Here is a 16310-nt window from a genome sequence, read left to right on the forward strand (position 1 = left end):
AAGGAGCTAGAAGAAAACACCAAAACAAAATTAAACCAAAAATGAACAGAAAAAAATCAAACTATATTAGAACAGAGATAAAATAAAGACTAGAAAACAACAGAGAAGATCAATAAAAGTAGGAGTTGTTTTTTTAAGAAGATAAACAACATTGACAAAACTTTAACTAGATTACCTAAGAAAAAAGAGATGACTTAAATAAAATCATAAATGAAAAAGGAAGCATAACCACTGATATCACAGGAATATAAAGAATTACAGGGTACTATTTGCATAATAATTCACAAACAAATTGGGTAACTGAGAAGAAATGGATAAGTTTCTAGAAAGACACACCTACTAAGACTGAATCATAAAGAAAATTAAAACAGAACAATAATTAATAAGAAGAAAAAAGTTGAAGCAGTAATCACAAATCTCTCGTCAAAGAAAAATGCAGAAACTAATGGCTTCTCTGGTGAATTCTACCAAACCTCTGAAAAAAAAATACAAATTCTTCTCAAATTCTTCCAAAAAATTAAAGAGAAAACACAAACTCATTTTACAAGGTCAGCACTATCCTGATATCAAAGTCAGACAAGGACACTACAAGAAAAAGATTATAAGCCAATGTCACCAATAAACATAGATGCAAACATCCTCACCAAAATACTAGCAAACTGAATGGAATAGCACATTAAGAGGATCATTCATCATAGGAAAGTAAGATTTATGCTGGGGAGGAAAGGATGGCTCAACATACACAAATCAAAAATTGTGATACACTACATTAACAGAATGAAGGATAAAAATCATATGATCATCTTAATATATGCATAAAAAGCATTTGATGCAATTCACAACTCTTTCATAATAAAAACTCTCAACAAATTAGATAAAGAAAAAAATGTATTTCAACCTCAAAAAGGTTGTATATGACATATCCACAGTTGAAATCATACTCAATGGCGAAATGCTGAAAACTTTTTCTCTAAGACCAGAACTAAGACCAAGATGCCCATTCTCACCACTTGTATTCAACATAGTACTGGAAATCTTAGCTGGAAATATTAGGCAAGGAAAAGAAATAAAAAGCATCCACATTTGAAGGGAAGAAGTTAAATTGTCTCTACTCACAGATGCCATTATCTTATATAAAGAACACCCTAAAGACTATACCAATAAATCTGTTGAAACCTAATTTAGTGAAGTTTCAGAATAAAAAAGTCAACAGACAAAAATCAGTTGCATTTCAATACACTAACAACAAACTATCCAGAAAAGAAATTAAGTCAGGTAGCATGATGCCTCCAGCTTTGTTCTTTTTTCTTAGGATTGCCTTGTCTATTTGGGCTTTTGGTTGTTGTTGTTTCATATGAATTTTAAAAATAGTTTTTTTTCTAGTTCTGTGAGGAATGTTGATGGTAGTTTAATAGGAATACCATTGAATCTCCAAATTGCTTTGGGCAGTATGGCCATTTTTATAATATTCTTTCTTCTTGTCCATGAGCACAAAATGTTTTTCTATTTGTTTGTGTCACCTCTGATTTCTTTGAGCAGTGTTTTGTGGTTCTCCTTGTAGGGATCTTTCATTTCCCTACTTATCTGTGTACCTAGTATTTTATTCTTTTTGTCACAATCATGAATGAGATTACACTCCTGATTTGACTCTCAGCTTGACTGTTGGTGTATAGCAATGCTAGTGATTTTTGCACATTGATTTTGTATCCCAAGACCTTGCTGAAGTTGCTTATTGGCTTAAGAAGCTTTTGGGCTGAGACTACAGGGTTTTCTAGATATTGGGTCATGTCACCTGCAAACAGGGATAGTTTGACTTCTTCTCTTCCTATTTGGATGTCCTTTATTTCTTTCCCTTGCCTGATTGCCCTAGCCAGGACTTCCAATGCTATGTTGAATAGGATTGGTTAGAGAGGGCATCCTTGTGTTGTGCCAGTTTTCAGGGGGAACACTTCCAGTTTTTGCCCATTCAGTATGACGCCGAATGTGGGTTTGTCATAGATGGCTCTTATTATATTGAAGTATATTCTTCAATACTGAATTTATTGAGTTTTTTTTTAACATGAAGTGGTGCTGCATTTTAGTGAAAATTTTTTCTGCATCTATTGAGATAATCATGTGGTTTGTGTCTTTAGTTCTGTTTATTTGATGAATCACATTTATTGATTTAGTTATGTTGAACCAACCTTGCATTCCAGGGATAAAGCCTATTTGATCATGGTGGATAAGCTTTTTGATGTGCTGCTGGATTTGGTTTGCCAGTATTTTATCGAGGATGTTTTGCATCAATGTTCATCAAGGATATTGGCCTGAAGTTTTCTTTTTTGTTGTATTTATACCAGGTTTTGGTATCACAATGATGCTGGGTCATTGAATGAATTAGGGAGGAATCCCTCCTTCTCAATTTTTTTGGAATAGTTTCAGCAGGAATAGTGCCAGCAATTCTTCATACATCTGGCAGAATTCATCTGTGAATACATCTGGCCCTGGCTTTTTTTGGTTAGTAGGCTATTTATTACTGACTCAATTTCGGAGCTCATTATTGGTCTGTTCAGGGATTCAGTTTCTCCTGGCTCAGTCTTAGAGTGTATGTGTGTCCAAGAATTTATCCATTTCTTCTAGATTTTCTAGTTTATGTGCATAGAGGTGTTCATAATATTCTCTTGTGGTTGTTTATATTTCTATAGGGTGAGTGGTAATGTCCCACTTGTTGTTTCTGATCCCCCTTGTGTTTATTTGAATCTTCTCTCTTTTCTTCTTTATTACTCTAACAAGCAGTCTATTTATTTACTTAAAAATAAAACCCAGCTCCTGGATTTGTTGATCTTTTGAATGATGTGTGTGTATGTGTGTATGTGTATGTGTGTGTGTGTGTGTGTGTGTGTGTCTCAATCTCCTTCAGTTCAGCTCTGATTTTGGTTATTTCTTGTGTTCTGCTAGCTTTGGAATTTATTTGCTCTTAGTTCTCTAGTTCTTTCAGTTGTGATGTTAAGTTGTTAACTTGAGAGCTCTCTAACTTTTTGATATGGGAATTTAATCTTATAAATTTCCCTTTTAATACTGCTTTAGCTGTGTCCCAGAGATTCTGGTATGTTGTACCTTTGTTCTCATTAGTTTTGAGCAACTTTTTGATTCTGTCTTAATTTCATTATTTACCCAATGTGGTACATACACATCATGGAATACTATGCAGCCATAAAAAGGAATGAGATCATGTACTTTGCAAGGACATGGGTGGAGCTGAAGGCCCTTATCCTTAGCAAACTAGCTCAGGAACAGAAAACTAAATACCATATGTTCTCACTTAAAAGTGGGAGCTAAATTATGGGAACACATGGACACATAGAGGCAAACAACACACACTGGGACCTATTGGAGGGTGGAAGGTAGGAGGAGGGAGAGGATCAGCAAAAATAACTAACGTGTACTAGGCTTAATATCTGGGTGATGAAATAATTTGTACAATAAACCCCGATGACACAAGTTTACCTATATAGCAAACCTGCACATGTACCCCTCAACTTGAAATAAAAATTAAAATATTAAGAAATCAATCACTTTACAATAACATCAAAAAACTTTACAAGTAAATGTAACCAAAGAGGTAAAAAGATCTATATACTGAAAACTATAAAACACGGATAAACGAAAAGATATCCCAGGTTCATGGATTGGAAAGTTAATATTGTTAAAATGCTCATTCTACTCAAAGTTATCTACAGATTCAATGTAATAATTATCTTAAAAAATCCAGTTCATAGAAGCAGAGAGTAGAATAGTGGTTGCCAGGGAACAGGGATTGGGAGGAATGGAGTGATGTTGGTCAAATGGTAGAAAGTTTCAATTATTCAGGAGAGAAAAGCTCTGGAGATCTATTTTTTATTTTCTATTCATTTTTTAACTTAGAGTTCATTTTGCCTTGTATGGAAATCTAATGTACAGCATGGAACTGTTGTTAACAGTGCTGTGTTGTGTACTTGAAATTTGCTAAGAGAATAGATCTTAAATGTTCTCACCACAAAAAAAGGTAACTATGTGAGGTAGTAGGTATGTTAACTGATTGTGATGATTACTTCACAATGTATACATATATCAATACATTACATCTCACACCTTAAATATATACAATATTTACTTGTCAATTATCCCTCAGGAAAGCTGAAAAAATAAATAAAATTTACTTGTTTCTCATTTAGAAATTTGCAAGAATATTTCCAGAACTTAAAAAAGTAGTATGTATACTGGCTAGAACTTGATAGTAAAGTCAAAACACGAAAGGAAAACAAAGAAGAAAGGAAGAAAGGAAGGAAGGAAGGCAAGAAGGAAGAAAGGAAGGAAGGAAGGAAGGGAGGGCGGGAGGGAGGGAGGGAGGGAGGAAAGGAGAGAAGGATGGAGGGAGTTGACCATTTACATACCAGGAACTAACTCAGATATAGCGTATACCTGATAACTGAGCATGCAATCTACTTCTTGTTCTTGCCTGTGATCTGTAAGTGTGCTGCAGATGGCATCAATGCTTTTCTCCTAAAAACAACTCAACTCAGTCCTGGGCTAGAATAAGATGCTAAAACATTGGAGAAACTATTAGAGCTGCGGCTTCTGTATATTCACTTGGTACTTATACATTAACTGCCAGAATAACTTCTGCAAATATTTAACAATCACTGTCCTTTTAATGTTTACTCTTTCTCTTTTTCTCTTATACGCATGTTCTTAAAGACACTTATACTGTAAAGCCTATTCCTATTGCTCATATAGTAAAAGAAAGTCTCAGACAAGTTTTACTTGATTGAATTACTTGAAGTTGCTCTATTAATTAGGCTTACTAAGCCAGTTTTTAGTGTATAATTTATACATTCCCATTAGTAATATATGATAATGCCTTCCAAAAATGCCTAACTGCAAACTATAACGTAGTTTAGACTTAGAAGAATTTGACATGGAAAAATGGCGTTATTAATATGTACAGAAACACATCAATTTTATTTCTTGATATTCTTCAATTTTAATAGTTTTAAAAGTTCTGATTCATGACCTTGAGTAAAATACATACCAGAGCTAATGAAATTATACTACATTTTAAAATTTCAAGCTATGCATACCACTCTTAACTATTTGCCTAGTTGGTCAGTAGTTAAGAATATGCTTTAGTTTTTAGTACATTTAAAATGAGTAAGTATCCACAAAATCTATATTCTTAGGTATCTCATTTCATAGATACAAGTGGACTCATTCATTAATTTTATATTGAGGTTTGCTTTGCATATTGTCAATGATTTTATATTCTATGATTCAGTAATTAGGCATTGCAATTGCTTTCTATTAAAATCTTTTTTATCATTACCAAATTCGGTGGATAAATTGGAATTAAATTGTTGAAGACTATACTTTCAGGGGAGTTTGATGGTGAAAGGGGAGAGAATATGGTATGGAAGGAAGGGTCAGCAACAAATGAGGAATCTAGGTTATAATAGTGTTCAATTTTTTTTTTTTTCCATTTCAGGGACACCCTCTTTTTAAAGGACATTCTATTCAAATGTAGCTTCTCTGGTTAAAGTATGGCGAAGTCTGTCCTGTGGGCACTCCCCATTGACTCCTAGCAGCTCTTGAGCCCCATCTTCAGGATCCATAGTTTGATAGTCACTGACCATTAACTCTGAAAATCTATAGTTCCAATCCTGTGAAATGAGAAGAAAGTTGAAGCGATAAAGGAAGTCTTTGCCTGCATTCAAATTCTGACACCAAAAACTCCTCTGATTATACTGAAGTATGTAAGAAAACCTTCTCTGGAATATCAGGGACCGTTTCTGTTCATCTTATCTTGAGCTACAACCCAAATAGGAGTACACATATGTAGGATTCAATAAATAATTTAAGATAATTGTGAACACCTTGCTCTGGCTGGTTCTATTTTTACATTCAGAGAGGAAAGCATTCTGTATTCTCCCTATAAACAAGTCTAGGAGCATAGGGTCATGGACATCCTCTGTGCACAAAATTACAGTCCGATGTTGGGTATCTTTCTCCTGTGAAGTGAAGGGAAATAGAAAAGTAAACAAAGAAGACCACAGTGTAAGATATCACCTTAAAATATAAACCTGAAGACAAGAAAAACCAGGCTCAAGGAACAAATGAACAGGAAAGTTGAAATTCTAGAATACATTTGTTTTATACCAATATTATTTACATCTTGTTTAAATGAAAAGTTGTTTACATACCAATGGATGACAACAAAGAAACAGCATGGAAACTGGAATCAGAGGCCTGTGTCTGAATTTCACGTCTACCATTGAACAACTGCATAACATCGGGAAATTTACTTAGTTTCTATAGACCTCATTTTTCTTATCTGTAAAATGGCTTCCACAATCTGAAACTCAAAGGTTTCTTGACAAGATTGAATGTGATAATGCATGTAAGGGATCAGGACGAAACCCAGCACATAAAAGACTGCAAGCTAACACTGTTTACAAACACTGTTTCCAAGGAAAAAAAAAAAAATGCTCATTGAAACTGAAGGCACCAGTGTCTGTTGGGTTCAGCACGTAGCGAGATGCTCAACTATCTGCCTCAGGTAAGCTTAGTGCGCCTACATACTTCACTAACGATAGCAAGTTTAGAGGTTCTTTGCTCATGTAATTCAGGTGATATAATTGTTCTATGGTTATGCCCTTCTCACCTTGTCTTAAATAGTGCAAAATATGTGATACCATTACACATTTCTTATCAGGAAAATATTTCAAAGGACAGGCACTGTCTGTAGTTCCTTAGTAACAGCAGCTACATGGAGCATCTTCTGTAATATGTTTAGCATGGTGCATATATGAACAAGGAATCACAACTCCTACACACCAGCAACTACAGAAATGTAGCTTCTATAAAATAGGTGGCATTCATATTTGTTTGTTGGCTATTACCTGGGACTTTTTAAGAACATGTTTTTGCTTAATCTTGTTTTCTTTTTAAATTCTAAACCCTTTTTTGTGTAATGTTGCAGCAGAAGCCAGGGTCTCAGAAAACATCTCCTGTTCTGATCTGGCACAGTTCCAATTATATGGATAACCTTCCATTTGTAGAGCTCTGAAATAAGTGTCACAAGGATACATATATTTAAGATGCAGGTCCGCCTAGAAGAAGTACAATCTGGTTGAAGGATGGTGGGGCAATAAAACAAGTACATAACTCGCTTTATTACAAGGCATAATATGGTAAATCCTCATCTATTGGGACTACCCAAGTTTGACAACCCCTGTCTCTCATGTCTTATGGCCACCAATGACTGCAGTCTTTCATTGTGAACTTGGGTTTGGTCTCAGAAATCTTCTCAACACGATGCTCTGTCAAGCCAACAATGTTTGAGCAAAGTCAGTCATTTATTTAGTATCTCTGGATTATTGCATTAGTGATTCTTACTGAAAACACTCAAGTCACCTGAGAGAACTGATCTGTTTATTAATAACTTTTAGGATGTCAACATTTCATATTTGAACAGAGAAATCTAACATTACTTGACAGAAAACAGGAGTGGTCATAGGAATGAAAAATTCACTTATCTTTAGGAACCAAGTTATTATTATAAATGAGTGTCATGGACTGGAAAAGAAAACAAGGACTGGTTGGACCAGAATTATAGGAGAATGCAGACACAAAGGTATTTAAATTTTAAAATTCTAAGAACAAAATATAACTATAGTAAAGAAATCTTTGGACTATTTTTGGCGTATGGATCATGGTTTGCAAACTCTTGATCTGTGACACAGATGTTAAAGGTGGGGTAATGAGGTTGTGTGTGCAGATCTCCAAATGCCAGAGCATCACGGGCAGCACTAACCTTCATGGTGCCCATAAGAGGGCTATAAGCCAGAAGCAAGTTCTCCATTCTGCCCTAGTCAGGCCTGACTATACCAAGGTTTATAACTGGAGATACAAGCCAAGTCATATCCCTGATAATTCAGCAACGTCCAGAGAAATATGGCATGAATTCATACAAATTAATCAAGTGCATAACATTAAGAAACTGCAATTTTGAGTTGTTGCGTATGCTGTTTATAGTGGCCTATTTCTAAATTAAAAGGAAGACTATTTCTGTTTTTCTCTTTCTGCACTTGATAAAATTAAGAAAAATGTGGACAATGACTAGAATAATAATAGAATTTGTAATATAAGTTCAAGCCATCCTTAAATAAATATACATTTATCTGCTTTCAGTGAATGAAGAACAGAGGTGAAAAAGCTATCTCCTTCTGTGTCCCATGTAAACTATACATAGTTATAGATCACTTATACCACTTCCCTGTTTTCCTTAGTAGAAGCATCCTTCCTAGAAGCAGAGTATTTAAAGAAGAAAATGAAAGTAGTTTGGCCTAAGGCTTTTTAAAATTTACATTTTATTCCTTGTGAATTTGCTATACCAGAGAATTGCTGAAAGAAGAATTAGAGAACTAATACTTTTGAAAAAAATTCATATAAGAAAATCTTTGCCAAATCTCTGACCTACATTACAACTGGTATTAATATGGTAGGATTCTTACGAGATACACGTGAATTTTAGAAAATTATACACAGATATTTCAAAGTCTTCAATACATGTTCTACATATTAGGTGACAGAATCTTGAACAAACTCCTAGGATTCATTTTCTAAGAATTTTGTTGTTCTCCTAGCCCAAGAATATTAGTTACGCATTCAGTCCAAATGCATTATTGGTGAAATTTTGGCTTAAATCAATATAGTCAGCAATATTTATTGAACACCTCATGTTTGTGTTTGATTCTGTCACCTTCTTAAAAAAAGCAGTAAGCATAAATTCACCTTTCAAAATGTTTTTTAAAAGACTGCCTTAAAACTGTATCTTAAAAATATTCAGATATAGTGAAATGCCCCATAGAATTTTTTGATAGAGACCTTTAACAAATTTTACACTATCTTTTTTCCTTATCAAGTGTATAGTGCAAACTAGGCACAACACTATGAAAGAAAAGTGACCCCCCACCTATAAAGAGGCCCCAATTCAATAAGGGAGATAGACAATAGAAAACAATTACAAATCTGCTGCAAAAGACCAGACATCCAGTGTCATCTCACATACTGTACATTTTGGATTGACTAATTCCTGTGCAAGACTTCTAGACAAACTCTAAATGACCGCTTATGATTAATTCTAGTGTATTCTTGGTGAGCAGTGTTTGCGTAGGGTCAGTTATGTGTCTATTACTGAAGACCCTCTGTATGAAGCCCCACTTGAGAAATATCTTTTATTTTTTTAAGTAGTAGGCAAAGCTTTGCTTCCCACGAGAAACAGATGTTTTCTCCTTTTTAACTGGCCCTTTGTACATTTTCCTTAAGCTGTGAAAAAATTCAATGCCAAATTCAATGCTCAAATATAGCAATGATGGGGTCTGAATGGTCCCTATATTGTTTTTAATTTTTTCTCCCTAAATTTTTTATTTAATTTAAATTTATTCTTTAAATTTTTGGAGAAATATTTTACTATTGAATTCCATACATCTTTCTAAAACAGTAATATATTCCTTGTGGAACCACATGAAGCATAGGTAATAATCAACTAATATTTTTAAAAGATGAGGTAAATATTAATATATCAATCATTACAACTCAGACCTTTAATATTTAGAAGACTGTTTTATGATCGTTATAAATATTTTTAAGTAATCCTCATTTTCTCAAATTGTTCTGTTCAAAAAACAATATTCATAAAATTAGAATTTATCTAAAATCAGATTGAACAGTACATATATGATCAAGTTCCCCTCCCCCGCCACTTTTCAAATTCTAGAACATTTTGAGGCTAAAAGTATACCAAGGGCAAAATTCCAACCTATTTGCAAATCATAGAAAAACACAGGTGCAACTGGAACAAACTGCTGTCATGCAAAAGGACATTTTCATTTTTGGTAAAACAATTTGCGTTCCTGGTTCGCATTTCAAAGCCTTAGAAAGTCCAGGGCATCATCAATTATACACTTGTCTTTTCTGTATTTCTGTATTGCTGTCTTAACAGAGCTTATGGAAGTGTAAGAAAGGGACTTTGCATTATAAAGTACTTTGTTTTACACACACACACACACACACACACAGGTGCGCACACACACAGGCACGCGCGCACACACACACCTGCTCAGAATTGGGTGCACCAGCTCAAAGCTGTTGAATACAAGACAATACAAATATACACATTTTATCTTTTATAAGATAAAAGATTTCTTATCAACCTTCCACCACAACAAACAATGGGTATTCCAGGGGCAGATCATAGGGCATCCACTGAGCCTTCCAAAAAACAAAGAAGGACTTATGGTGAAGGAACTTAAACCCGGATAGAAAAATAACCAGGTGTAGCATTGTAGAAAATGAGTGTAAGTGAGAATTGCTATTGCTGCCGTGATTTCAGCAACCTAAATATTTAAGCGTAAATATTTAAATTGAGATGGGAAATATTTATGGTAAAAAAGAAAGCTTTTCTTTTTTATATTTTAAATCCCCAGTAATACCTGGGGATTTGCCAGGTCTTTTTACTGAAAGTCTTGTACAACATCAGTATTTTTACATTTTTATTGAGTATACTATTATCACCTATGGTAATTTGTTTGTTTTTTATCTATCATCTCCAACTTAAAAGCTTTGATGAAAACAGTAACATCACGATACCTCAAGCTCTAATTCCAAATGTTTCATGAAGTGTCCTTTGAAGTGTTTAGCCCACTCTTGTGGTAAACAATATTGTTTCTTTATTACCCACTCACATGATGCACGATTACTAAGTTTTTAAAAAGGCATTATTCATGCACATGTACAGAACATCACTTGTTAAAACTAATGAAAATAAAAACTTCGAAGCCTTTTATTATTCCTTGTGCTTTGAATGCTAAAATACAATAATAATCAATGTTGACCATTAATGGCAAATGCCAATGTGCTAGGCCTTTGACACCCTTTTGATATTGCAGAACTCCTATCTTTAGAGCACTAAAAGTAATCCTGTGTTCTTGTAGTCTTATCCTATTTGGTTTTTAGTTTTTTATTGGGTGTCAAGTGTTAGTATTTAGAAAAACAGATTAAGGTGATGGTAGTTATCAGAAATCTCTTGCTGGCTTTTCTCTCCTTGTAAGAAAGGAAAAATGTACTTAAATGCTACATACAAATATTGACATTTATTTCACATTTTACATAAAATTCATGTTTTTTAAAGCCATGCTGCTTATATTTATGCAAGGATAAACACAAGGGTTCCCTATTTTAGAAGAAGAAAAAATTATGTATTCTGAACTAATGTGAAGAGGGTAGAACTACTTAGAAAATAAGTGCATATTTGGTAAAGTAAAATAACGCCATTCTAAAAAATAAATAATAATGAAGCAAAAGTATTAGTGGGGATTTAAAGTATGAAAAAGACAAGCTTTTTCAAGCATAAATATTTCCCTTCTTAAATTACATATTTACACTTAAATATTTAGGGTGCTGAAATTAACAACAGGAATAGCAATTCTCAACAATTGTCTATTTTTAATTTACACAAGCAAATTTTGGAATAAAAAATTAGTAGGATTCTGAAGTAATTTCTTTTTTCTCAAATTCCTTTTTACCATTTTTGGAAGTAATTTCTTGAAGCACCATTTTTTTTTCCTTACTAAGAATGTCATATCTAAAATAATTCAGCACCACAAAATGTTACATAATCATTCTGATGTTCTCAAAAGGCAACAGAATCATTTTTCATTACAAATAGATGAAGGATAGTGGAATGCATTTAAACTAATATCACATTCAGCAATTCTTCTGTGCCATTATGAAAAGTAAAAACATTGTGGCGGATTAGACTTTCTTGTATCACAATAAAACAGAAGTTATTTGAGAATGCTAAGCAATAAACTCCATTAAGAACTCAATTAATAATAATGAAACCCTATACAAGGAAAATCCCCATCTAGAGTTGTTCCTGAATACTAATGATTTAATGCAAGAAGTTATTGGAAGAGGGAGCCATGCTTGTGCTTTAATTAGTTCCTTAAAGCCTCAGTACTTCATTATGGCCCTGGAGTTTGCTATTTACTAAATACATGTTCACTTACTAAAATCTCAGTCTATTGGAGCAAATTTTATTCATCAGTTAGCAAGAATATGATATATTCCAATACGGTGGTTCCAAACCTTTAGTGTACATCAGAATCACCTAGGACTCTTAAGCCACAGATTCCTGGACCTCGTTCCCAGAGTTTCAGATTCAGTAGGTCTTGCGTAAGGCTGGAAAATTTGCATTTGTAGTAAGTTTGGCAGGTGATGCAGATGGTGTTGGTTCTGGAACTACTTTGAGAACTTCCCTGTTATTTTAATAACTTTCTAGTTTCTTTTCAAAGAAAAGACTGGTAATTTCCCAATATTATCAAATATTATCAAAGTTTCCCAATACTCAAATGGGCTGGGAAAAACCTAAGCTATTAGTCAAAGTGGTCAGTAGTACTGTAGCTGATGAACAGTTTTAAATACTAGTTGTTAGGACTAAACTCCACGTTAGCTTCTGAATTAGAACTTTAAGAGCAGACAACTTTTGTTAAACTTCTGCCAAAAGCTACCTTCTCTCTCGGGTCATATTCTAAGTCTGCTTGACTTACATGAGGCCTGAAATTAATTCTCAGTGGGGTATTTTAATTCAGAATTGAGTAATTTTACCCCAGCCATCTGTCTATACCAGTATTATCCAATAAAAATGGAATGGGTGCTGTAAGTATAATTTTAATTTTCTGGTAGCTATAGCAAAAATGTAAAAATAAACAAATAAAATAAATTATAACAACATATTTTATTTAATCTAATATATCCACAAGAGATAGACTTCTCGATAGACTCCTTCAGAAAGGGAATATTTTAATTATGTAAAATGTATTCCAATTTAGTTTAATTTCCTTAAGTGAGGAATTAACTTTGATTAAACTAGCAATAGACAAAAGAAAAAATATTAGTTTGAAAGTAATTCTGGATTAGCTGCCATTGATAAACTAATTGTGTTTACAATAAATTTGTAGGCATTTTCGTTGATCTATTAAATAGTTCTGTGAAATATTTTAATTGTATTGTGACATTGGATTTAACTCTCCATTCACAGAAGTTTATCATCCCTATTTTACAGATGAGGAAAACGACACTTAGAGTATATAATCTCCCCAAGGTAACACAGCTCCTAAATGATTCATTTTTGCCTGGGGAGTAGCCTAAATGCTTTTTACTGTACCGTGAGATAATATAGAATTTTACTTTGTAAAAGTCATTATTCGTAGGTTAATGATCTGGCAGTCAAAATTATTGGCACATATTTCATTCTAATGAGAGACTCACCCCTGGAATCTGAGTAACTGCAATGAATAGTTTTTACTTTGGTATATAATTCACAGTACAATATTTAGCATAAAAAAGGAATAGGAACATTTACTGAAACTTGGAGTTTGGCTGGAACTTCACTTCAGATGATTGGTGCCCCCTTTTCTTGTGTTTGAATTTTTTGCTTACAGGACCTGTGGACAATGACACATTCTGTACACTATTCCTGATCATTATGACATGCCTGAGTGTCTCCAATTATCTAAAAAAAAAATCAAGAAATGTACTCCAAAGTATTTTAAAATCAAATTGACTTAATTTCATTTTTGAAAGTAAGAGTATATCTGACACTGTTAGTAAAATTAGAATAATGCTATTTCTATGAATGTGAGAATGGATAGTTGATGAGCAAAACATTAAGTATATCTAAATTCACAAATATGAAATGTTCTAATTCACTGTCTCAAGGAACTATACAGATGTATAAAATCATTCTAAGCATTCTCCCTAAGAACAGAAACAAGACAAGGATGCCCACTTTCACCACTTCTATTCAACATAGTACTGGAAGTCCTAGCCGGAGCAGTCAGGCAACAGAAATTAAGGGCATCCAAATAGGAAGAGAAGTCATTGAACTATCACTGTTTGCTGATGATATACCTAGAAAACCCTACAGACTCCTCCAAAAGACTTCTAGATTTGATAAATGAATTTCAGTAAAGTCTCAGGTTACAAAAGTAATATACACAAATCAGCAGCACTGCTATATACCAACAGTGATCCAACTGAGAATCAAATGAAGAACTTAATCTCTTTTATAATAGCTGCAACGAAACAAAACAAAACAAACAAAAAACAACCTAGGAATGTACTTAACCAAAGAGATGAAAGATCTGTACAACTAGAACTACCAAGCACTGCTGAAAGAATTCATAGATGACAAATGGAAACAAATGGAAACACATCCCATGCTCATGGATTGGAAGAATCAGTACTGTGAAAATGGTCATACTGCCCAAAACCATCTACAGAGTCAATGCAATTCCCATCAAAATACAAACATTATTTTTCATAGAATTACAAAAAAGTCTTAAAATTCATTTGGAACCAAAAAAAAAAAAAAAAAGAGCTCAAATAGCCAAAATAATCCTAAGCAAAAAGAACACATCTGGAAACACCACATTACTGGACTTTGAGTTATACTACGAGGCCATACTTACCAAAATAACATCTTACTGATATAGACACATAAACCAATGGAACAGAATAGAGAACCCAGAAATAAAGCCAAACCCTTATAAGCAACTTATCTTTGACAAACATAAATTGGGGAAAGGACATCTTATTTAATAAATGGCGCTGGGATAACTGGCTAGCTACATGAAAAATAATGAAACTGGATCCCTATCTCTCACCCTATACAAAAATCAACCCAAGGTTGATGAAAGACTTAAATCTAAGACTTGAAACTATAAAATTCTAGAGGACAGCCTTGGAAATACTCTCCTGGACACTGACCTAGGCAAAGAAATCATGACTAAAGCCCCCAAAGCAAGTGCACCAAAAATAAAAATAAATAAATGGCACCTAATTAAACTAAAAACTTCCTGCACAGCAAAAGAAATAATGATCAGAGTAAGCAGACAACTCAAGAATGGGAGAAAATGTTTTCAAACTATGCATCTGACAATGGACCAGTATCCAGAATCTACAAGCAACTCAAAAAAATCAGCAAGAAAAAAAATAATCCCATCAAAAGTAAGCAAAGGACACGAATAGACATTTCTCAAAAGAAGACATACAGACGGCCAACAAACATATGAAAAAATGCTCAATATCACTTATCTTCAGGGAAATGCAAATTAAAACCACGTTGAGATATCACCTTTCTCCTACAAGAATGGCCATTATTAAAAAGTCAAAAAACAATAGATGTTGGGGTAGAGATGGTAAAAGGAGAATGCTTATACATTGCTGGTGGGAATGTAAATTAGGATAACCTCTATGGAAAACAGTATGGAGATTCCTCAAAGATCTAAAAGTAGATTTACCATTCAATCCAGCAAGTCCACTACTGGATATCTATCCAAATGAAAATAAGAAATTATAAGAAAAAGACATATACATGTATGTTTATTGCAGCACAACTCAGAATTGCAAAGATGAGGAACCAACTTCAGTGCCCATCAGTCAAAGAGTGGAAAAAGAATATGTGATATGTATACAGCACGGAATACTACTCAGACATAAAAAAGGAACAAAATAATGTCTTTTACGGCAACTTGGATAGAGTTGGAGGCCATTATTCTAAGTGAAGTAACTCAGGAATAGAAAACCAAATACCGTATGTTCTTACTTGAGAGTTAAGTTATGAGTACACAAAGACATACAGAGTGATATAATGGACTTTGGAGACTCAGAAGGGGGCATGGTGGGAGGGAGATGTGGGGTAAAAGCTATATATTGGATACAATATACACTATTTGGGTAATAGGTGCACTAAAATCTCAGATTCACCACTGTATAATTCATCCATGTAACTGAAAACCACTTGTACCTCAAAAGCTATTGAAATGTTAAAAATTAAAAGATAAAATAAATTTTAAGCTTAGCTTAGCTAACTCAATTTTAGGAATAACAGCTTTTCTCTCCATACATCACCTTCAAAGAGGAGCTTTTGGATGAAGATAATATCATGCTATTTATAAATTACAATTTATTGAGTTTTTACTATGTTCTCCATTCTGTGATGCCAGAAAATAGTAAATAGCTTTGAATGATAACTAACACACACTATTACTATAATTCATAGCTTTCCTTATCTCCATAATTTCTGGGTAGAGAGCAGGCAGTTACCAATAGCTGTCATTACAGTTAAAAAAACAGAAAATGATTTGGCCTTCTAGCCCTCAAATTCTGCTACTCAGTGTTACAATTTACATTGTGCATTAGGGTATTCTCTTAAATTCAGCAATGGAAAA

The 16310-nt window shown here is 33.7% G+C and overlaps 1 protein-coding gene and 1 long non-coding RNA gene across 10 annotated transcripts in view; one reads left to right on the forward strand and one right to left on the reverse strand.

Annotated features, from left to right (window-relative positions):
* KCNH7 (potassium voltage-gated channel subfamily H member 7) overlaps positions 1-16310 on the reverse strand; it is a 465762-nt gene that overhangs the window by 416956 nt on the left and 32496 nt on the right. The gene's annotated exons all lie outside the window — the stretch shown is intronic.
* Positions 1-16310, forward strand: part of LOC110740881 — a 55669-nt gene that overhangs the window by 21021 nt on the left and 18338 nt on the right. The window contains exon 5 of one of the 5 annotated variants that reach the window (XR_002516110.2): positions 5501-5885. The exons of the other annotated variants lie outside the window; for them this stretch is intronic. This is a non-coding gene — a long non-coding RNA (uncharacterized LOC110740881). Of the gene's footprint in view, positions 1-5500; positions 5886-16310 lie in introns of those variants that run through there. 5 annotated transcript variants of the gene reach the window in all.

Source organism: Papio anubis, chromosome 10 (assembly GCF_008728515.1).
Source record: "Papio anubis isolate 15944 chromosome 10, Panubis1.0, whole genome shotgun sequence".
In the NCBI taxonomy this organism is placed as follows: Eukaryota; Metazoa; Chordata; class Mammalia; order Primates; family Cercopithecidae; genus Papio; species Papio anubis.